We start from the raw sequence: 24,726 nt of genomic DNA on the forward strand, positions 1-24,726 counted from the left end.
TGCGATCATACCAGCAATAATGTACCGGATCTCATTAGAACTCCAAAGTTAAGCTTACCCCCTTTATGGGTAAGCCCCTTTAGAGATAGGAAAACGGCCTAGCTGCTTTCGGCAACATTGAGAATTTAAAAAAGAAATTGCTGCTATTTCAGTGGTTGAAGTGCCGGTCAGCATTGCCTAAGTAACGTCTGACATTGGTTTGCGCGCTTCTCTCCTCTTCATTCAATGCAAAGACAACCGCCTGAGCGTTTGACTCCAGCATCAGAGAAGAAAGGCCCATATCTAATGCTTGCTTCAACCTGCACGAGATCAGAACTCCGAATTAAGCAGCAATATCTATTTTCACACAATATTCTAAGGCTGGGTGTGTTAGGATATTTTCTGGGTATATTTAACGACATCCTTTTAGAAACCAAAGAATCTGTTTTAATGTAGGGGATCCCAAACCTCAAGGAGGAAACTAAATTTAGTCCTATTCCCATGTATTACACTATCTAAGTTTCCTTCTTAGAAACCAAAGAATCTGTTTTAATTTAATGTAAGGGATCCCCGTCACATATGTGAATATAGGGTTTGTGTCGTGCTATTATGGCCTTAAAGGGTAGTGACGGATGTACACAGCGGGCTGGGTCGGCTTTTGAAAAAACAAAAAACCTAGAAAAAAAAAGAAAAGAAATTATGAGTGAAAGGGGTCGTTAGTGTAACCATATCCACCTAAAGGCTAAAGCTAGCGACTCTTCTTCTTCTTCCTCTTCTTTCGGCCAATCTCCACACCCAAAGTTCACCCATCTTCGATACTCCTTAAAGCGTAAGTATCTTTTTCAATTCGCTTCTTCTTCAATTGGATACAGATTGGGGAAAATTTTAGGGTTAAACGCTGTTTGATGAATGTTTGTGAGTAGATGATGCGTTGGTTCTTGGCCTTCTGGGCGTCTCTTCTGTTTGTTTCTTTAATCTGTTGTTCTATTGTTAATTTGTGTAATCTTTAGTTCATCTTTTGATGTTTTGAGTTTAGGATAACAAATTCAGGAGTCAGTTGATGACTCTATGTTGGATTAGCTTATTCCAATATTCCTGATTGCTCAGTTCTTCATTGCTAAGTATTTTAATGCTGAAACCCTGAAGCCAGCACCACCCAGAACCTTGTGATGCCATTGCCAGCCTCAAACAACAATTGTCTGAGGACTATTGTGAAATTCTTTTTGTAAGGAGGGGATATTGTGATATCCCGTATCCGATTTTAACTTCTTTCGGTTATTTTGAGTTGTGGCTATTTTTACAGAGGTTCGGCTTAGTACTAAATTACTTTATATTCTATTCTGAACTGAACATGTTGCTTGGGTTGAAAGGCTTTATGGCTTAGAGTTAGTCATCATCAAAAACCCTGCTAGATTTGTACTTCCGATATATTAATCTTTTTGTCCCTCTTTTTGTTGTAGCGACTTACGGTTTTAGTTATGATTCAGTTGCAATTATTTAGTCAAAAGTTCAAATGACAGCACATTGGGGGAAAATTGGAAAACTAATAAAAATACTATTTATCATAAGTTATAATAAAGTACATGATTTTTATTTCATATTTTCTTTTTCAATATTGGAAAATAGATATCTTTCATTACTTTTTTATTTATTTATTTTTTCTGAAGACTATGAAATATTCTGTCCCTATCTGTTAAAGTAGCAAGATCTTTAGGTCTAATGTTTGATGTTGGATTACATATCTGTGGACAGCAATGGCGGCTATAAGTTCTCTGGTGGGAAGCATTCCCCAAATTGGTCCGACAATATGCAGAGATTATGGTTATTCAAAAAGGCGGGCGAAGAATTCTGTGGTTTCTATTATTGGCCCTCGTCTACCCTTATTTTCTTCTCAGACCAGGTATATTATTCTATTCTTCAAGTTTCATCCTAATGGATTATTTTGCTCCTTGCTAATTTGGTTAGCACTGACTAACTAGACAAGTAATTATGTATACTAAAAGATATTTTCAGCTATAGATAACTATTTTTATTTTTTTATGAGAAAACAGAATTGATTAAAACATGAACAAAACTAAACTCATACATAATACAAATCAAATCATTTCATATTCCTACTGTGTTGTGTTGACTTGAATATAGCTCACAACCTATTTAATAAGTCCAATAATCGATTTGTGTTGACCTGAAAATGTTAATCGGTTAATTTGTTAATAGACTATTATTAGCAGCATTGGATATGACTGACAAATTTCATGTTTCTGGGCATTTTCTTGGGGATGAAAGACGTCTGCTTCAAGTTGGTCCGGGTAAATCAATTTTACCAAGAAAGAAAAGGAATAGTTGGGAACAATGTATCTCCATATTTGGAGAGCATTTGACTGGAGCACCTTTTCCACGAAAGTATAACGGCATTTCTAGCTCTTTTTGCCAAAGCAGAAGCTCTTCATGGCAAAGTAGAAGTTGTCTTCGCCTCAGGTCGTCCACACCAAGTGCCTTTCCTGACAGAACTTCTTTCTGTTTATCCAACCGTAAACTTGAGAAGGCTTTTGTAAGTGGGCAACCCAAATTTACTTCTGTTGAAATTTCACATCCAACATCTTTTTGTACTGTTTGACATGGATTGGCTTTAATTTCTCTCCTTCTGGGCCATAGAAATGTTCATCCCAGAATTGTTGCAGTTCTTTGAAATGTAGCCTGCTGCTTGACCTAAAAAATATTCTTTCACGATGTGTGTTTTTTTCTTTGAACTTGCACAGAACGGACATATACACGTGTTTTTTCCTTGTGGCTTTTCTTCTTTCACACAAATGTAGTAGGTTGATTGGAAGTGACTTCTTTGGACAGTTTTGCTATAGTCTAATGGGAATACGGAATGCCTTGTATTTCTACAATTTTTATTATTACTTTACTTTTATTGATGCATGTCAATGGGAAACATTCTACTGTACTATTAGTCGTGCTTCAAGACATTTCCTGACTTATACCGATCCATATAATTTTTAGGTGAAGGATCTGCATATTCCATATGCAACCGTAGGTCCAGATGAGCCACATGCAGCAAGTACATCTTGGCCAGATGGTATTCTTGAGAAACAGGAGCCAATAAGACATGTGATTAGGTGAGTGTGGAATTGAAATTCCATGTTAGAATGGTTTATAGTTGCTGAGGCTGTTTTGATTATGGTGATTAAATTTCTTTAATTCAATGTATTTCAAAGAACTGTGTTTCAATTAAGTTGGCCTATTGACTTATGAAGTTTGTAATTTATAGTTGTTATTGCAGTTTCAATTTTGGCATATCTCCTTCTGATAACCACTCTTTCTTTGAAACTTTATATTTTTGAATTGTTCTTCTAACTGATTTTTGTTTTGTGTCCTGCCTTTATCTCCTTTAATGTGATAGATTATCATTCTCCTTCTTAAGACAGCCAACACTTAAATTTTCATATTGTAAAATTTGTCTTCAGTCTCTCAACAAAACCCCCATATTCAGTTTGCTGTTATAAAAAAATAAAAATAAAATAAAAATAAAAAAAGAAAGAGAAAGAAGGAGAAGAGAACAAGGGAAGAAAGTAGTGATATCCAACATTGCAGATAAGACTGAGCAGCAATAACATAACACACAAATCATGAATGTCAAACAATCATGGATTCATGGAAACCTATGGCTGGTGAAGGAACTGATTTGGGTGGATTTTTGTGAGAAAATTTTGAAATTGAAAAGAAATAGGTAAAATTTGATGTTTGGGTTTAGGCTTTGAGGAATCTAAAGCCGCAAATGCCGTATTCATTTTCAACTTTCCCAATCTCTGGTATACAATCTGCAGAATATGATTGGTTATTTTATTACTTGTAATATTAAAATGTTAATAATTATTGTTGCCTAGCTTAAGTGGTTGGGCACAAACCCTGAGGGTGTATTGGTGAGTTTTTATTTTTGTCGGGCAAGGTGGTTGGGCCCACTCCTCCAATTGTAAAACGGCACATCACCAAAATGAGTCCCTATTAGTCACGTCAGCAATCTAAGTTGACTGGGCATTCCATGTCACTATCAAGTCATAAAAAGTGGGTCTTATTTGTGTCACGTCTGCACTTAACAGTTAAAATTGACGGATTAGCTAACGGTTGGACTAAACTGATCAAATCAGAAAGTTTATGGGTGTATTTGACCTAAACCTCCATCTATTGGATAATTGGAACTATCTAAATTGCTTATAAATGCAATTCCTTCATTCTTCTAAATAAATAAAAAAGTTGCAATTGCACGTGAACATAATATGTTTTAAAATGGAGTGCGATCATACCAGCAATAATGTACCAAATCTCAATAGAACTCCAAAGTTAAGCTTGCCCCTTTATGGGTAAGCCCCTTTAGAGATAGGAAAACGGCCTAGCTGCTTTATTGAGAGATTTCGGCAACATTGAAAATTTAAAAAAGAAATTGCTGCTATTTCAGTGGTTGAAGTGCCGGTCAACATTGCCTAAGTAACGTCTGACATTGGTTTGCGCGCTTCTCTCCTCTTCATTCAATGCAAAGACAACCGCCTGAGCGTTTGACTCCAGCATCAGAGAAGAAAGGCCCATATCTAATGCTTGCTTCAACCTGCACGAGATCAGAACTCCGAATTAAGCAGCAATATCTATTTTCACACAATATTATAAGGCTGGGTGTGTTAGGATATTTTCTGGGTATATTTAACGACATCCTTTTAGAAACCAAAGAATCTGTTTTAATGTAGGGGATCCCAAACCTCAAGGAGGAAACTAAATTTAGTCATATTCCCATGTATTACACTATCTAAGTTTCCTTCTTAGAAACCAAAGAATCTGTTTTAATTTAATGTAAGGGATCCCCGTCACATATGTGAATATAGGGTTTGTGTCGTGCTATTATGGCCTTAAAGGGTAGTGACGGATGTACACAGCGGGCTGGGTCGGCTTTTGAAAAAACAAAAAACCTAGAAAAAGAAAGAAAAGAAGTTATGAGTGAAAGGGGTCGTTAGTGTAACCATATCCACCTAAAGGCTAAAGCTAGCGACTCTTCTTCTTCTTCTTCTTCTTCCTCTTCTTCCGGCCAATCTCCACACCCAAAGTTCGCCCATCTTCGATACTCCTTAAAGCGTAAGTATCTTTTTCAATTCTCTTATTCTTCAATTGGATACAGATTGGGGAAAATTTTAGGGTTAAACGCTGTTTGATGAATGTTTGTGAGTAGATGATGCGTTGGTTCTTGGCCTTCTGGGCGTCTCTTCTGTTTGTTTCTTTAATCTGTTGTTCTATTGTTAATTTGTGTAATCTTTAGTTCATCTTATGATGTTTTGAGTTTAGGATAACAAATTCAGGAGTCAGTTGATGACTCTATGTTGGATTAGCTTATTCCAATATTCCTGATTGCTCAGTTCTTCATTGCTAAGTATTTTAATGCTGAAACCCTGAAGCCAGCACCACCCAGAACCTTGTGATGCCATTGCCAGCCTCAAACAACAATTGTCTGAGGACTATTGTGAAATTCTTTTTGTAAGGAGGGGATATTGTGATATCCCGTATCCGATTTTAACTTCTTTCGGTTATTTTGAGTTGTGGCTATCCGATTTAAACAAAAATATGGTTCAGTTGTGGCTATTTTTACAGAGGTTCGACTTAGTACTAAATTACTTTATATTCTATTCTGAACTGAACATGTTGCTTGGGTTGAAAGGCTTTATGGCTTAGAGTTAGTCATCATCAAAAACCCTGCTAGATTTGTACTTCCGATATATTAATCTTTTTGTCCCTCTTTTTGTTGTAGCGACTTACGGTTTTAGTTATGATTCAGTTGCAATTATTTAGCCAAAAGTTCAAATGACAGCACATTGGGGGAAAATTGGAAAGTTATAATAAAGTACATGATTTTTCTTTCATATTTTCTTTTTCAATATTGGAAAATAGATATCTTTCATTACTTTTTTATTTATTTATTTTTTCTGAAGACTATGAAATATTCCATCCCTATCTGTTAAAGTAGCAAGATCTTTAGGTCTAATGTTTGATGTTGGATTACATATCTGTGGACAGCAATGGTGGCTATAAGTTCTCTGGTGGGAAGCATTCCCCAAATTGGTCAGACAATATGCAGAGATGATGGTTATTCAAAAAGGCGGGCGAAGAATTCTGTGGTTTCTATTATTGGCCCTCGTCTACCCTTATTTTCTTCTCAGACCAGGTATATTATTCTATTCTTCAAGTTTCATCCTAATGGATTATTTTGCTCCTTGCTAATTTGGTTAGCACTGACTAACTAGACAAGTAATTATGTATACTAAAAGATATTTTCAGCTATAGATAACTATTTTTATTTTTTTATGAGAAAACAGAATTGATTAAAACATGAACAAAACTAAACTCATACATAATACAAATCAAATCATTTCATATTCCTGCTGTGTTGTGTTGACTTGAATATAGCTCACAACCTATTTAACAAGTCCAATAATCGATTTGTGTTGACCTGAAAATGTTAATCGGTTAATTTGTTAATAGACTAATTAGCAGCATTGGGTATGACTGACAAATTTCATGTTTCTGGGCATTTTCTTGGGGATGAAAGACGTCTGCTTCAAGTTGGTCCGGGTAAATCAATTTTACCAAGAAAGAAGAGGAATAGTTGGGAACAATGTATCTCCATATTTGGAGAGCCTTTGACTGGAGCACCTTTTCCACGAAAGTATAACGGCATTTCTAGCTCTTTTTGCCAAAGCAGAAGCTCTTCATGGCAAAGTAGAAGTTGTCTTCGCCTCAGGACGTCCACACCAAGTGCCTTTCCTGACAGAACTTCTTTCTGTTTATCCAACCGTAAACTTGAAAAGGCTTTTGTAAGTGGGCAACCCAAATTTACTTCTGTTGAAATTTCACATCCAACATCTTTTTGTACTGTTTGACATGGATTGGCTTTAATTTCTCTCCTTCTGGGCCATAGAAATGTTCATCCCAGAATTGTTGCAGTTCTTTGAAATGTAGCCTGCTGCTTGACCTAAAAAATATTCTTTCACGATGTGTGTTTTTTCTTTGAACTTGCACAGAACGGACATATACACGTGTTTTTTCCTTGTGGCTTTTCTTCTTTCACACAAATGTAGTAGGTTGATTGGAAGTGACTTCTTTGGACAGTTTTGCTATAGTCTAATGGGAATACTGAATGCCTTGTATTTCTACAATTTTTATTATTACTTTACTTTTATTGATGCATGTCAATGGGAAACATTCTACTGTACTATTAGTCATGCTTCAAGACATTTCCTGACTTATACCGATCCATATAATTTTTAGGTGAAGGATCTGCTTATTCCATATGCAACCGTAGGTCCAGATGAGCCACATGCAGCAAGTACATCTTGGCCAGATGGTATTCTTGAGAAACAGGAGCCAATAAGACATGTGATTAGGTGAGTGTGGAATTGAAATTCCATATTAGAATGGTTTATAGTTGCTGAGGCTGTTTTGATTAAGGTGATTAAATTTCTTTAATTCAATCTCTCTTATTTCAAAGAACTGTGTTTCAATTAAGTTGGGCTATTGACTTATGAAGTTTGTAATTTATAGTTGTTATTGCAGTTTCAATTTTGGCATATCTCCTTCTGATAACAACTCTCTCTTTGAAACTTTATATTTTTGAATTGTTCTTCTAACTGATTTTTGTTTTGTGTCCTGCCTTTATCTCCTTTTATGTGATAGATTATCATTCTCCTTCTTAAGACAGCCAACATTTAAATTTTCATATTGTAAAATTTGTCTTCAGTCTCTCAACATAACCCCCATATTCAGTTTGTTGTTATAAAAAAATAAAAAAACAAAAAAAATAAAAAAAGAAAGAGAAAGAAGGAGAAGAGAACAAGGGAAGAAAGTAGTGATATCCAACATTGCAGATAAGACTAAGCAGCAATAACATAACACACAAATCATGAATGTCAAACAATCATGTATTCATGGAAACCTATGGCTGGAGAAGGAACTGATTTGGGTGGATTTTTGTGAGAAAATTTTGAAATTGAAAAGAAATAGGTAAATTTTGATGTTTGGGTTTAGGCTTTGAGGAATTTAAAGCCGCAAATGCCGTATTCATTTTCAACTTTCCCAATCTCTGGTATACAATCTGCAGAATATGATTGGTTATTTTATTACTTGTAATATTAAAATGTTAATAATTATTGTTGCCTAGCTTAAGTGGTTGGGCACAAACCCTGAGGGTGTATTGGTGAGTTTTTATTTTTGTCGGGCAAGGTGGTTGGGCCCACTCCTCCAATTGTAAAAAGGCACATCACCAAAATGAGTCCCTATTAGTCACGTCAGCAATCTAAGTTGACTGGGCATTCCATGTCACTATCAAGTCATAAAAAGTGGGTCTTATTTGTGTCACGTCAGCACTTAACAGTTAAAATTGACTGATTAGCTAACGGTTGGACTAAACTGATCAAATCAGAAAGTTTATGGGTGTATTTGACCTAAACCTCCATCTATTGGATAATTGGAACTATCTAAATTGCTTATAAATGCAATTCCTTCATTCTTCTAAATAAATAAAAAAGTTGCAATTGCACGTGAACATAATATGTTTTAAAATGGAGTGCGATCATACCAGCAATAATGTACCGGATCTCATTAGAACTCCAAAGTTAAGTTTGCCCATTTATGGGTAAGCCCCTTTAGAGATAGGAAAACGGCCTAGCTGCTTTATTGAGAGATTTCGGCAACATTGAAAATTTAAAAAAGAAATTGCTGCTATTTCAGTGGTTGAAGTGCCGGTCAGCATTGCCTAAGTAACGTCTGACATTGGTTTGCGCGCTTCTCTCCTCTTCATTCAATGCAAAGACAACCGCCTGAGCGTTTGACTCCAGCATCAGAGAAGAAAGGCCCATATCTAATGCTTGCTTCAACCTGCACGAGATCAGAACTCCGAATTAAGCAGCAATATCTATTTTCACACAATATTATAAGGCTGGGTGTGTTAGGATATTTTCTGGGTATATTTAACGACATCCTTTTAGAAACCAAAGAATCTGTTTTAATGTAGGGGATCCCAAACCTCAAGGAGGAAACTAAATTTAGTCTTATTCCCATGTATTACACTATCTAAGTTTCCTTCTTAGAAACCAAAGAATCTGTTTTAATTTAATGTAAGGGATCCCCGTCACATATTTGAATATAGGGTTTGTGTCGTGCTATTATGGCCTTAAAGGGTAGTGACGGATGTACACAGCGGGCTGGGTCGGCTTTTGAAAAAACAAAAAACCTAGAAAAAAAAAAGAAAAGAAATTATGAGTGAAAGGGGTCGTTAGTGTAACCATATCCACCTAAAGGCTAAAGCTAGCGACTCTTCTTCTTCTTCTTCTTCTTCCTCTTCTTCCGGCCAATCTCCACACCCAAAGTTCGCCCATCTTCGATACTCCTTAAAGCGTAAGTATCTTTTTCAATTCTCTTATTCTTCAATTGGATACAGATTGGGGAAAATTTTAGGGTTAAACGTTGTTTGATGAATGTTTGTGAGTAGATGATGCGTTGGTTCTTGGCCTTCTGGGCGTCTCTTCTGTTTGTTTCTTTAATCTGTTGTTCTATTGTTAATTTGTGTAATCTTTAGTTCATCTTTTGATGTTTTGAGTTTAGGATAACAAATTCAGGAGTCAGTTGATGACTCTATGTTGGATTAGCTTATTCCAATATTCCTGATTGCTCAGTTCTTCATTGCTAAGTATTTTAATGCTGAAACCCTGAAGCCAGTGATACGCTTTGAGCAAGCGCATAATTTAACCCTGAAATATCGTTAGTAGTATAAGCAAATAGGGATCGTTCTATTCCGGGGATTGAGGGTATACCTGTCAATGTAGGACAATATAAACAATTAAAATTAAAACAAAGTATAGTATTCACAAAAATAAAACAAAGTATATACATATTTACGAAAAGGGGGGATTTTGGATTTTGATTTCGAAAATTAAACTAAGTTAAGAAAGCAATTAAAACACAAAAACAAAAAACACGAATGGAATGAAAGAACAAAGATCAAACCCGAAACATATGATTAAAATCGAATTAGACTCTCATATTGTTCATCAAAGTCATGCAAAAGGAGTTGATCATGTGAAATGTTAAAAGCAAACAATTTCCCATATTTTACTTTTCAATGCTAATTAATCTAAGTGAAAGCACAAAGACTAATCCTATCAAACATGCATTCAAGCCCTAGAAAGCTAGTCAATCATACATGGTTAACGCATTAGACACCTAGAAAGGCTATCAACTCAAGTGTGCAACTTAGTATGGAAAAGTCCACCTAATTGCAATTCTCTTTGATTAATTCCGATTTTTGCACAAAACCTTTACTACTTTTCGATTCAAGAACACAAAACCAAAAAGTTGATTCATGTTCTTAAATTCGTAGCACCATTCATACAAGAACCCTAAAAGTTTCGAACCCTTTAAGATTAAAATACAAAAGATATCTATAAAGCAAATTTAATCAAACAATCACACATAAGCAACAATGAATAGCAATTTAAGAATCTGAAAATTTCAATTAATCATAAAAATTCCAGAAATAACAATTCGTTCAAACACATATGTCAACTAGAACAAAACCAACGAAATACAAACAAAGGTTACAAAGGAGAATCGGATTACACCGTGGATGAAGATGATGTTGTGGTTCCTTGCAATTCGAAAGCAAACTCCAAGGTTGGTGATGGATGATGGATGCTCACGGCTTCTCTTCTTCTCCCTTGGCCTTGCTTGAACTCGTGGCTTGCTCTAGAGGATGGAGAAACTCACGGCTATGCTAGAGAGATTTTCTGATTTTTGTCTAAGTTGTAAAACGTCAAAACTTGGGAACCCTAGACGTTGAGAAAGGTTGAGTATATATAGGGAACGCTTCCTTGCTCTCCAAGCCGTGTAATCCTCTCAAAGTTCTCACGGCAATTTTGATAACTCCACATAATTTTCCTCCAATGCTTGCTTGCCACATAAGCCCTATGATGTAGTCCAACCAATCACAAAATTCTCTAAAATATCTCCCTTGATTTTCTTGCCGAAATACTATGATAATATTCTGATTTTATCTCTTTAATTTCGGCCAAAATACCTTTAGGGAATTAAGGAATGTATCTAGACTTCTTTTGAGCTTTTCTTGGTCTCCACACATATTTTCTTTCCTTAAAAATCTCTAGAGAATATCTCTTTGCCGTCCAAAGCTAGGGTTTTACGTTGCCTCCCTTGTTTCTCTCTTCATTCTTCACGGCAAAACCTTCTAGGGTAAGTCTCCAATTATATTTCTTCCCATAAAAATAGCCCTAGAAAATCTCCAACGAAATCTTCTCTTATTTTCTGATTTTTTCTCACGGCACTTCCCTTATTTATCTCTTGGGATTTCACGGCATACTCCCTCTAGGTTTCTTCATTGCGTCACAAACCCTAATTGCATGGGCTTTGTGGGCCTTTGATCCATTTGCCGAAAATCCACTTCATTCTTGAGAGTTCTTGGGCCTTGTTGCTTCAACTTCAAGCCTTGTCACCTTCCAACGCCGCAACACTTTATTTTTCCATTTCTTTTTCATAGTAACGTTGGAAACTTCATTGGTAAGCTTTCCTCCTTTTCGCAGGGTTTCCTGGTTGAAGCAGGAAAACTTCTTTTCTTCATTTCTGCTCATTTCTGTGATCCATTGTTCCTCATTTTTGCTCCCCTTGACGTTCGCAAGCTCCTCTTTCCATTTATGAGTTCATTTCCACTTTTTAGCTCCGAGGTCCTGAAAATAGAAACTAGTAAGAAAAATAGAAACTTTCCTAAAATGAAAAATGGCAACTTTCCTAAACTGAAAATGGGAAACTTTCTAAAAATGAAAAATAGAAACTACCGAAAATGGAAACTTACTAAAAATGATAAATAGAAACTACAAAAATAGAAACTTTGTACAAATAGGAACTTTCCCAATCGAAGAATGGAAACTTTCCTAAACAGAGTTTTACTAAGGAAATGACGCAAGAAATGTAAGGAAATGCAGTTAAAACGTCGCATTAAAATGCTCCTATCAAATTCCCCCACACTTAGCTTTTGCTAGTCCCTTAGCAAAATGACACTAAGACTCAACGAAAATTACAGACTCAAACAAATACAATGACTCTATTGCCCTTCAACTTTTTGTCTCAGCAATCTCTTACTTTCACATCACCAAGATTAGCACTCAACCAAGAATCAATGTTTAAGCATTCGAGAGTTAATTAAAACATATAATCCGCACATACACAAGTAGGACTTGGTTGTAACAATGGTGATGGTTTTTAGCTTAGCATGCTTCAGACAAGTATGATTCATATCCTCACATAGTATATCCACTCTTTCTTCTCTCAGATCATGGCAATGCTTAAAAGCTTATTCACTCATGTATATGTGAAAGATAAACAAAGTGTATCACATATAAAGAAACGAAAGCACATAAATATTCTTTTAAAGATCTCATGAAGGATATCAACTACTTGCACGAATGGACTGCCATAGGTTCAACTCTTGTAACTCATCTCCACATCAAAGGCTGTCCCATCTTAAGGATCAAGAAAGTCCTCTCAAAGGTTGTAATGGGGCTCAGGCTCAAGGTTTAAAGAAATGAAAGGTAAGGATTTATCAAAGTGTCCTAAAAACCTAGCAGAGCTCATGTAAATATGGAGACCTCAAGATATTCCACCAAGGCATTTCAAAAACGTCACTTCCCCATAGAGGTAACATAAAAGGGCCAAATATCTTCATGTTGGGCCCAATCTTCATTGTAAACTTCCCTTGAACTCTAGTGAAATGGACAAAGGCCAAATTTTTCTGTAGTGGGCCTTCAATTTAAAACAAACTCCAAAATCACTAAGTATGGGGGACTAAAATCCATAAACATATATTTTTCTTTCTTTTCTTTTGAGCCGTACACATTTTTCTTTTCTTTTCATTTTTCACGGCTTTCACATATTTTTTTTTTTTTTGGACAAGTCTACCCCCACACTTGAACTTTCACCTCTTCTCAATCTTCATCCTTAGCACCAAACCCATGTAGTATGTCTCAAAAGATAGCTCCACTAAGTTCTTAGAACAAAGGGTAGGGTTGTAACTATACTAAGCTTCATGGTTAAGGATTTTAAGGGTGATGAACGAAAAGGCTTAATGTAGGCTCAAAGGGGCTTATCTAGGGGGGTCCCACGACGGGCACAAATGGGGACACAAGTTTATATGGCAATGGTGGTAATTCCTAGAGAACCTCTATCCCTTCCAGAATCAGGGCCATGTATTGATACCACGTCTCAACAAGCACAAGAGCGAATTCTAGCATTCTCTAGTCCATTAAACTTAATCTATGGCAAGCAGTCAATCAAGATGAAAGAATAATGAGATCATCAAAACATCGCCAAGAAATTAAGAATATATTTTTCATTTCACTCCAAGAAAAAGGGACATGGGCTCAATTATCTCACATGGGCTTTATGAATCACAACTCATCCTAACATGCTCATATTCTGTACCAAGGTTATGCAATCCATATCCACTACAAGGCACATACTTTTCATATATCTCAATTAACCAAAGAATACCATGTTAAAATCATCTCAATGTTGTGATCCTCTTTTAGTCATGATTTCAGAGATATAGAATCATCCTAGACAGTTGAAAGGCATCCTATGATTCAATAAAAACAAAAGCAAAGAAATTTTTTTATTTTTCTGACATTTTACGATTTTTTTGTATTTTTCCATATATATGACTCAAAATAAAAGACTCAAATATAAATCCCTTCCCCCACACTTAAATATTGCATTGTCCTCAATGTAAGCAAGAATAAGCATGCAATGAAACACTTAAGCATATAGGGATGAAATTTACGAAAATAACTACTAAAACAAAGGGAAAGAAAAAAAAAAAAAAAGAGAAGTAAAAGGGGAAGAGAAAGCAAAATCTGCGTTGACGACTCCTCCACAGCTACTTCTGAATTGGGTTGCCTCCCAAGCAGCGCTTAATTTTAACGTCTTTTCAGCCTAGACGTGGTCTCCTCCTCTCCTCAATTGGTTGGACCTTCAGAGCCTCCCTTTGGATTTGGAATTGTGTTGCTCGGAAGCTTACCAGTTTCATGAATCTTGGTCATGAAGTCCACCACTTGGCCCATTTGCCTTTTTAGGTCAGCAATGTCCTTGGTGTGGGCCTGTTGTCCTTGAATCAAAGCCTGAGTGGAACTAGTCAATGCCTGAGTGGAATTAGTCAATGCCTCTATCGTCTTATCATAATGGGACATTGAATTCCCTGAGTTCTGTTGAGGAGGCATGTAAGGCCTTTGAAAGGATTGTCCTTGAGGACGTTGGAAACTCCCACCAAGAGGATTCTGAACGTTCTCATTGTTGGTCCACTTGAAGTTGGGGTGGTCCCTCCATCCAGGGTTGTAGGTATTTGAATAGGGGTCATTCCTAGGACGTTGAGGTCCTCCCTGATATCCTCCTTGATTCCCTTGGTATCCTCCTATGGCGGTCACAGCTTCCCATCCACCATTCTCACTAAGTTGAGGACATTGATCAGTCACATGCCCTAGAGCACACCCCACAAGCAGAGGGTCCTCCATGGCCTTGAGTGCTCGCCACCTTGTTCACAAGAAGGGTGAGCTTGTTCAATTGATCCGCAATAGCAGGACTAGTGCTCACCTCATTTACCCTACGAGTGGTTTGTCTCGCACCCTCATACTGTTGAGTATTTAAGGCACGATTAGCAATCAGTTCCTTCCCAACCGCAGGTTGCTTATCCACAAAAGCTCCTCCAGCTGCAGCATCAAGCATTTGCCTTTCCAAAGGTAGGAGTCCTTCGTAAAAACATGTGAGTAGGGTCTCATCCTTCATCTGATGTTGAGGACATTGTGCAAGTAAGGAATTGAACCTCTCATAGTAGGCAGAATAGGACTCATCATGGGCTTGCTCTATTCCACTAAGCTTCTTCCTGAGTGTGATGACCTTAGAAGCTGGGAAGTACTTTTCCAAGAAAGCCTTCCTCATTGTTTCCCATGAAGTGATGCGTCCAGCAAGAAGCTCATATAGCCAATCTTTGGCTCTGTCAGCTAAGGAGAATGGAAATGCTCTCATCTTAAGAAGGTTTTCATCTGCTCCTTGTGGTTGCATGTTTGCACACACAGACTGGAATTCTCTGATGTGCTTGTTAGCATCCTCCATATTAAGGCCATGGAACATAGGGAGCTTGTGCAACAGTCCACTCTTTAGCTCAAACTCTGCTTGTCTTCCTGCTGCAGGGGCAGGGTATATGATGCCTGAAGGAGGTCCTCCTTCGACTGTTGCTGTGGAGAGTTCCCTAATAGATGCCATCCTCTCTTCCTTGTCTTCTTCAGGTGGTGGTGAAAGTGGTGGTTCAGGTGGTGGTGAAGGTGAGAGGGGTGGTGTGATTTGTGGTGATGGTAAGTTAGGTAAAATCAAAGGTGAAGGTGAAAGTGGTGGAGATGGAGTTGGTGTAGGTGATGTGGATTCCTCTGAAGGATTTAAGACTCTCTTCCCTTGCTCGTTGAATGTGTACGGCTTGAATTGCAAGGAAGAAGGTCTTCTGTATTCAAGTTGTGGAGGATTCTTCAAACGAGCAAGTCTTTCCTCAATCTCTCGTGCACTAGGGATTTTAGAAGGCTCGGTCATTCATGGATATCCTGAACAACATTAAGAATTACACAAGTTAGTAAATTACAAATACAAGAAATACAAGTTAATACTTTATACAAGAAAACGTCACTATTCACAAGTCCACCTATTCATGACCAAAATTCATTTTTTTTTTTTTTTTTTTTTTTTAACTTTACAAGTATAATTAGAAGTAAAATGTACAGAACTTTCACACAATTCACAAATATACAATTAAAGAGAAACGTAAAAAGTTTGTACAAGTAAGAAAAGTATAAACAAAACAAAACAATTTACATGTGAAGGGTATGTACAAGTGTCTTTTTTTTTTTTTAGAAGTTATAAACAAAGTTAAGAACTCAATTGATTCCAAGTTGTAAGTCGAGCCTAATAGAAACCATTATTATTGGTGAGCTACGATATAGGGATAGTCGCCTAGACATAAGTCTCTTTCCGTGGTTTCAGAAGGCCAGATAGCCAGATTAAGAGGTAAGTGAGAGGGAGGACTCATTTTGGTGATACTACGGAGGCTACTCCCTCATTGAGGTTTACGCCCCTATTGGCTACTTCCACATTGTGGTTTACGCACAGTCTATAGTATCTCTGAGATCCAATTTGAACCCATCACCCAGGGTCTCAACCTAAGACACCATCTGTATGCCCCTTACTCAGTTTGGAAAGTACTCATGTGTTAGACTGTTCTCCAAATGCTAATAAAGGCCGCCCTCAACCTCATAAGACCTTAGAAAGGTACGAATGAAGGGTTAAGGCCAATATTAACAAAAGGGCCCTTGTCTACTCATACGATTTTACATACTCACAACAATTAAATAATTAACAACATTCATAATTCAATTTTCATTGTATTTCCTTTCTTTTCTTCTTTACAAGTATAATTAGACAAACACAACACTTTCACACAACACACAAGTACAAAACGTCACTATTCACAATTTTTTTTTTTTTTTTTTTTTTTTTTTTTCTTTTTCTTTCTTTTATTTACAATTACTTTCAACACTTAGGTACGGGAACAGGGAATCTCAGTGTGCAATGGGCTGAAACAGCTACCATTCCAAGATTATGTTTAATCCAATATACCTTAAATGTCACAACATTGTTTTACATTTTCTTTTGTCATAAATATTATTGATATCAAATTCAATTCCAAGCGGTAAATCAAGTGGACGTGCGGCCCAAGTATATTCGCCTAGACACAAAGTCCCTCCTACATCCGTTGGGCAACCTTACTGAGATTGCCAGGTAGGGGAGGGCGAACACAAGAGGTAGGATCCATTTTGGCATAGGCTACTCCCTCATTGAGGTTTACGCCCATTTGTAGCACTTCTGGATCCAGAACCCGTTATGAACGTTGTCCCCTTCCTAGACACCATCTCACATAGGATATTCTTACTAGGATGTAAAAGGTCCTAAGTGTGTTAGACAGTTCAATGAATGTTAATAAAGGCCGCCCTCAACCTTAAGGGACCTGAACTAGGTACCAATAAGGGGTTTAGGCCAATATTAATAAACACGACTTCACCTATTCCTTCTTTAATTTACAACTCACAATTAAACTCGTGTTCAATAATATAAATAACATCCTAAGTAATTAATTAACTAAGTTTCGAAAATTATAAACAAGTGTTTTTTTTTTTTTTTTTTTTTTTTTTTTTTACGATAACAATAAACAAACAACATATTAATCACAATATGACAAATGATTTTCAATCCCCGGCAACGGCGCTAAAAATTGATACGCTTTGAGCAAGCGCATAATTTAACCCTGAAATATCGTTAGTAGTATAAGCAAATAGGGATCGTTCTATTCCTGGGATTGAGGGTACACCTGTCAATGTAGGACAATATAAACAATTAAAATTAAAACAAAGTATAGTATTCACAAAAACAAAACAAAGTATATACATATTTACGAAAAGGGGGGATTTTGGATTTTGATTTCGAAAATTAAACTAAGTTAAGAAAGCAATTAAAACACAAAAACATAAAACACGAATGGAATGAAAGAACAAAGATCAAACCCGAAACATATGATTAAAATCGAATTAGACTCTCATATTGTTCATCAAAGTCATGCAAAAGGAGTTGATCATGTGAAACGTTAAAAGCAAACAATTTCCCATATTTTACTTTTCAATGCTAATTAATCTAAGTGAAAGCACAAAGACTAATCCTATCAAACATGCATTCAAGCCCTAGAAAGCTAGTCAATCATACATGGTTAACGCATTAAACACCTAGAAAGGCTATCAACTCAAGTGTGCAACTTAGTATGGAAAAGTCCACCTAATTGCAATTCTCTTTGATTAATTCCGATTTTTGCACAAAACCTTTACTACTTTTCGATTCAAGAACACAAAACCAAAAAGTTGATTCATGTTCTTAAATTCGTAGCACCATTCATACAAGAACCCTAAAAGTTTCGAACCCTTTAAGATTAAAATATAAAAGATATCTATAAAGCAAATTTAATCAAACAATCACACATAAGCAACAATGAATCGCAATATAAGAATCTGAAAATTTCAATTAATCATAAAAATTCCAGAAATAACAATTCGTTCAAACACATATGTCAACTAGAACAAAACCAACGAAATACAAACAAAGGTTACAAAGGAGAATCGGATTACACCGTGGATGAAGATGATGTTGTGGTTCCTTGCAATTCGAAAGCAAACTCCAAGGTTGGTGATGGATGATGGATGCTCACGGCTTCTCTTCTTCTCCCTTGGCCTTGCTTGAACTCGTGGCTTGCTCTAGAGGATGGAGAAACTCACGGCTATGCTAGAGAGATTTTCTGATTTTTGTCTAAGTTGTAAAACGTCAAAACTTGGGAACCCTAGACGTTGAGAAAGGTTGAGTATATATAGGGAACGCATCCTTGCTCTCCAAGCCGTGTAATCCTCTCAAAGTTCTCACGGCAATTTTGATAACTCCACATAATTTTCCTCCAATGCTTGCTTGCCACATAAGCCCTATGATGTAGTCCAACCAATCACAAAATTCTCTAAAATATCTCCCTTGATTTTCTTGCCGAAATACTATGATAATATTCTGATTTTATCTCTTTAATTTCGGCCAAAATACCTTTAGGGAATTAAGGAATGTATCTAGACTTCTTTTGAGCTTTTCTTGGTCTCCACACATATTTTCTTTCCTTAAAAATCTCTAGAGAATATCTCTTTGCCGTCCAAAGCTAGGGTTTTACGTTGCCTCCCTTGTTTCTCTCTTCATTCTTCACGGCAAAACCTTCTAGGGTAAGTCTCCAATTATATTTCTTCCCATAAAAATAGCCCTAGAAAATCTCCAACGAAATCTTCTCTTATTTTCTGATTTTTTCTCACGGCACTTCCCTTATTTATCTCTTGGGATTTCACGGCATACTCCCTCTAGGTTTCTTCATTGCGTCACAAACCCTAATTGCATGGGCTTTGTGGGCCTTTGATCCATTTGCCGAAAATCCACTTCATTCTTGAGAGTTCTTGGGCCTTGTTGCTTCAACTTCAAGGAAATGCAGTTAAAACGTCGCATTAAAATGCTCCTATCAGCCAGCACCACCCAGAACCTTGTGATGCCATTGCTAGCCTCAAACAACAATTGTCTGAGGACTATTGTGAAATTCTTTTTGTAAGGAGGGGATATTGTGATATCCCGTATCCGATTTTAACTTCTTTCGGTTATTTTGAGTTGTGGCTATCCGATTTAAACAAAAATATGGTTCAGTTGTGGCTATTTTTACAGAGGTTCGGCTTAGTACTAAATTACTTTATATTTCTATTCTGAACTGAACATGTTGCTTGGGTTGAAAGGCTTTATGGCTTAGAGTTAGTCATCATCAAAAACCCTGCTAGATTTGTACTTCCGATATATTAATCTTTTTGTCCCTCTTTTTGTTGTAGCGACTTACGGTTTTAGTTATGATTCAGTTGCAATTATTTAGCCAAAAGTTCAAATGACAGCACATTGGGGGAAAATTGGAAATCTAATAAAAATACTATTTATCATAAGTTATAATAAAGTACATGATTTTTCTTTCATATTTTCTTTTTCAATATTGGAAAATAGATATCTTTCATTACTTTTTTATTTATTTATTTTTTCTGAAGACTATGAAATATTCTATCCCTATCTGTTAAAGTAGCAAGATCTTTAGGTCTAGTGTTTGATGTTGGATTACATATCTGTGGACAGCAATGGCGGCTATAAGTTCTCTGGTGGGAAGCATTCCCCAAATTGGTCCGACAATATGCAGAGATGATTGACTTGATACACATTTACGCAAGCGTACGTATCATTGTCAAGATAGGGAAGTATTATGCCCAAAGTTATCGTACCACGGGGATTAGTGGCTAACCCACAATCCTTGGGTAATCGGAAATAAAGACACTAAGCAAACAAAGAAAAATAAAGAAAATAAAATAAATAAAAATGCTACTCTAAGGCACCAAGCCTTAGCAATGCTCGGCTTTGGTTTGCACCGAAGCCTAATCAAAACTAAGACCTAGTGATGACTATTTACAATGAAGTAGGAAATGTCACCGAAAATGTAATTTGCATTTCTAACAACTAAAGTGCAAGAATTTAAATGAAGACTTTAATTAACAACTAAATTAAATAAAACAAAGAAAAATAAGAAATGATATAGATATGGGATTGGTAGTTAGGGATGAATCCTAACCCTAATTCAATGCTCTAGATGCTAATTTGATTTACGTGCAATTTATTAAAGATGGTAGAAGCCGTACCCAAGGCTTTTCAAGGCTTAAGGGCCGAAATTCCCTTTCATGGTATTCCTACTCCGGTTCAAGGGCCGTAGGAACTCACTTGACATGAATTAGAGCCGGTTCAAGGGTCACTAATTCACATCAAGAGGCTTAGAGATTAAGGAATTAGGCAACCAAGCTCACCATAATTGCGATCAAGCTAATCATGTAGTGAACCATGCTTGTACTTCCCACGAATATTAAATCGGGGTTCTAGCTCTAAAATCTAAGGATGTCATCCCCTAAATTTTAATCTAGAATTATTAAAATACATACCCAAGAGTTGACAATTCCTAAGTATGCATTCTAATCAATTATCACAAAACACAAGCATCCAATAATTAACAAATTCCATATATAAATTAAATTAAGCATCCATTACATCAAATTTGGGTTAGGGCACACAACCCTAACCCCCAACAAAGAAATTACTCACAACCCATAATCATAAACATCAAAATTACAAAATTCGAAGATAAAGGAGTAGAGAAGTGTGGGAGAAAACAAAGATAATCACAATTAGCTAGGAAGCTAGCATGACTAGCTTTGAATCACAACTCCCACAAATACCCAAATCTCAAATCTAGTAGAGGTTGATGTCTCCTTGAAGCTTGTGTGAGAAATTCTTCAAATACCCAAAAGAAAACTAAAGCTACTATGAAAAATGGAGGAGGAGGATGGGAAAGAGAGAGAGAGCAGCCCAAAGGGGCTGCCTCTGTTTTTGTGGTGCGGCTCTCTGCTTCTGTGTGTGATCTCTTCCGCCCCCTAGAATGAATAATTAGGTCCATATATATATGTGGTCTCGGTGATTGCAAGAGTGGAGAGAATAGGATGTGGTATGTGTTTGGTGGTGATGAGAGGAAAAAGAACGTGATGGGCTGCTAGTAGCTACACGTGTTGAAGAGAAAGAAGAGACTAATTGATTAGTCAGCAAGTATAATTAAGCATACTCCTGGCTTAATTAATTGAAAGATGAACACGTGCAGGTCTCCTTGATTTCTTCTTTCATTTTCTTATTTTTTTTTTCTTTTCTTTTCTTTTCTATTTCTTCTTTTCCACCAACACATGGGCTTCAATCTTGGTGACCTACGTTGACCTAGGTCAACCCGTTGACCGACTGTTGACTTTTCGAATTTGCTTCAATTTCACACTCTTTTTTCTCGGTTTCCGCAATTCCGTTTATTTTCTACAAAATAAATAAAAATAGATTAATTACATAATAATTTACTTGAGAATTAACTTATTTTTGTGTTTTAGATATAATTACACACATATAAATGCGTATAATCACACCCCCACACTTGAACTTTGTTTGTCCTCAAGCAAACTAAATGAAATATAATCCCAAAATCTAATAACTTACAAACATAAAGATAGTGTAGTATTAGCCTTTCCAACCATAATCCTCAGAGAACTAATTATGTATATGACCATGAGGTTGACAAAGCACAACATAAGATTTATGAATTTCTAAGGCAATTAAGATGCACATGTGAGAAATGCTCAAGTATATGCATGTGTTGACCATGTGTCAAATCAATCCACCATAATCAAATAGGCATATAGAAGACCCGATATAACCCACTAAACTCACAAAGGTTCACTAAATATTATCACTCAAGTGTTTAGGGGCTATATGTGTTTCACTCAAAAGCAATTTCAAAACATGCGCTGCCATATGCTTGCTCTTCGATCTCGTCTCCGCTAGGTAGCTCACAACATTCAAGATTAAGAGGTCTTTTATTTGGTTGTAATGGGGCTAAGGGCAAGTGGCTATAAGAAATGAAGGATAGGAAAAGACAAAGTCCATGAAAATTGGTGAAGCAAATCTCTCTTGTAGAGATATATGACATTTGTTTTCGAAAGCTAACTCACTTACTCTAAACCCAATGTACAACCCACACTACACTATATACAACACTTTACTTTCTTTCTATTTTTAGATTTTCTTCTATTTGACTTTCTCTTTCTTTCTTTTTTCTTTTTTTTTTTTCACCCTTTTTCTTTCTTTTTTTTCTTTTCTTTTCAAACAACTCTTTTTTTTTTTTTTTTTTTTTTTTTGACACTTTCCTTTCTAAACAAAATCGCTCACCCCCACACTTATTCTTTTATAACCTCACACTTTTGACTTATCTTTCTTTTGAAGCACTCAAACATAAAGTCATTCTCTCGAATCGCTTCACCAACTACCATGGAAGGGTAGGATAAAAGTGTTTAGGCTAGGTAGGGATTTGTGGTGGTAATGAACAAAAAGGCTTAATATATACATAGGCTCAAAGTGGCAATCTAGTGGTAAATATATTTGGGCACATGCTTCTTTGGCCATGGTGGTATATAGTCCTAATGCCTCAATCCTTTCTATCATGTCGCAAGCTAAAAGTAGCCTCGAGAGGTCTCAAGCAAGTTCTAGATACGCAATGTCATGAAATTGTACACACATGAAAGAATAAGTGAATGAACAATGCATACACTATAGATATTAGGCTCAAAAGCTCACAAATAAGGCATGCAAGTTAATCGAATAATCTATATGCTTCTCTAACTATGATGAACGAACCTAACATAGGCTATGTGCACACATATAATCAAGCATAGATCACATATACACTTAATCACAAAACAAATTCAAAGTCCTAGATCATGCTTAATCTATCCACAATCATAACAAGTTAAGTTCATGGCTCGTCACTGGGGTTGGAAAAGGCATTAACCACTAAAATTCTAGTTACAAAAAGCTAATCTAAAAAATGGAAAATCTTTTTTTTTTTTTTTTAGGGCGCCCGATTCCTCACCCCCACACTTAAAACCAACATTGTCCTCAATGTTATCAAGTGAACTCGAAAGCTAAATCCATGTTGGATTTAGGCATGAGAGTGAAGTCCGAGCGAAGGCACAAGAATTAACTATGAAAATGAAAATCTAAATGCGGAGAAAAGATACGGAAAACCCCCTTTGTCGACCCTCCATTGCTCACGACCTTTGGAGAAGACTAATATGAGACACCAACCTCAAGGCACAAGGCCTTGACTTCCTTAACATATGCTCCATAATAGCTCTAGGTGCTTATGTAAAGATCAACTCCATCGAGAAAGATATAATGTCCAAAGAGCAATGCGTCACAAATAGCTCATCAAAGAACAAGGACAAAGATCCTCCATTAAAATCATAGCCTTGACCACCTCCAACACACCTCACAACAGCCCTATAATGGCCTCCATTGAAGAATTGAAGTGCAAGAAGTCCAACCACCCAAGTGAACAAAAACTAGTGAGTGCAGCGAAATTCCAGCAATGACCTTTCTGTCTTCAAATGCTCATATCTCAGACACAGAAAGTGATAGATAAGTGAGACTACTTGAAATGGAAAGTAGACTTGGAAAGCTTTCTATCCATATAAAGTGAGCCACCTATATCCAACTGAGATGAAAAATAAAGATGGTCAAAGTTGCCAGCTTGTAATGAAATCTGCTGCTGACCCTCAGTCACCAAAACTGCAATAAGTTGGGCTCCAGAGGCGCAAAGAGAGTGAGACCAACTGAAAATGAAAGTAGACTCATCGAGATACTTTCTAGTAAAATTTCACTGGAAAATCAATTCTGAGTCAAAAATCGTTGGCCTCCAAACTCACTGTTGTGTTCTGCAGTTTCTGCTGTGCCCTGTTTCTGACCTCTGTCACTTGGAACACTATATCTGAAGCTAGGAAGGTTCAAATCAAAAACTGTTCCTCCTGTATATAGAGAACATGTGAAGACACATCTCTGAAAAATTTTAGCTCCAAATAATTTAATATGTAGAGGGTGTAGCTTCCCAAAATCACTCTACAGTAGCTGTCTCTGTTCTGACCTCCATGCATTGACCATTGAATAACTGGAGTTCCAGAGACTTAAAGGGACTGAAATTTGGGCAGTACATAGCAGGCACACAGACAAATGTCTCCAGAAAAATTCAGCTCAAAATAGCATGTATATCTGAAACCGTAGTCACCCAAAGTAAACTTAAATTTCTGGACAGAAACTGCTCACTATCACATTCAATCTTTCTTCAACTTTCCAACTCCGCACACCTCCCATCCTTCTAAAAATGACCAAAATGCTTTATTTGCCACAAAAATAAACTAAGAAAGAAATAAATACTACCGATGATGTGCTAGGGTTGCCTCCCTAGCGAGCGCTTTGTTTAAGGACTTCATTGCCGGTCCATAGAACAAGATCTTGTCAAGGTGGATACTTCTCAAGTGCGACCACCCTATTGTTTGGGGCTAAGGGACTCCTTGACATGTCATAGAGGCAAGACCAAGAGCTATCCATGAA

General features: G+C 36.6%; 2 long non-coding RNA genes across 2 annotated transcripts; both read left to right on the top strand.

The window, feature by feature from the left end:
- The first annotated feature begins 1,806 nt into the window (after positions 1-1,806).
- On the top strand, positions 1,807-3,084 carry LOC133709363 (uncharacterized). Its single transcript, XR_009846242.1, has 3 exons — positions 1,807-1,879; positions 2,266-2,530; positions 2,986-3,084. It is a non-coding gene; the product is annotated as an uncharacterized LOC133709363 (long non-coding RNA).
- Positions 3,085-6,042: 2,958 nt separating this feature from the next.
- Positions 6,043-7,405, top strand: LOC133708024 (uncharacterized). The gene is made up of 3 exons (XR_009845518.1): positions 6,043-6,184; positions 6,569-6,833; positions 7,288-7,405. It is a non-coding gene; the product is annotated as an uncharacterized LOC133708024 (long non-coding RNA).
- Positions 7,406-24,726: the final 17,321 nt, after the last annotated feature.

The sequence above is a fragment of the Rosa rugosa genome, chromosome 5, assembly GCF_958449725.1.
Source record: "Rosa rugosa chromosome 5, drRosRugo1.1, whole genome shotgun sequence".
In the NCBI taxonomy this organism is placed as follows: Eukaryota; Viridiplantae; Streptophyta; class Magnoliopsida; order Rosales; family Rosaceae; genus Rosa; species Rosa rugosa.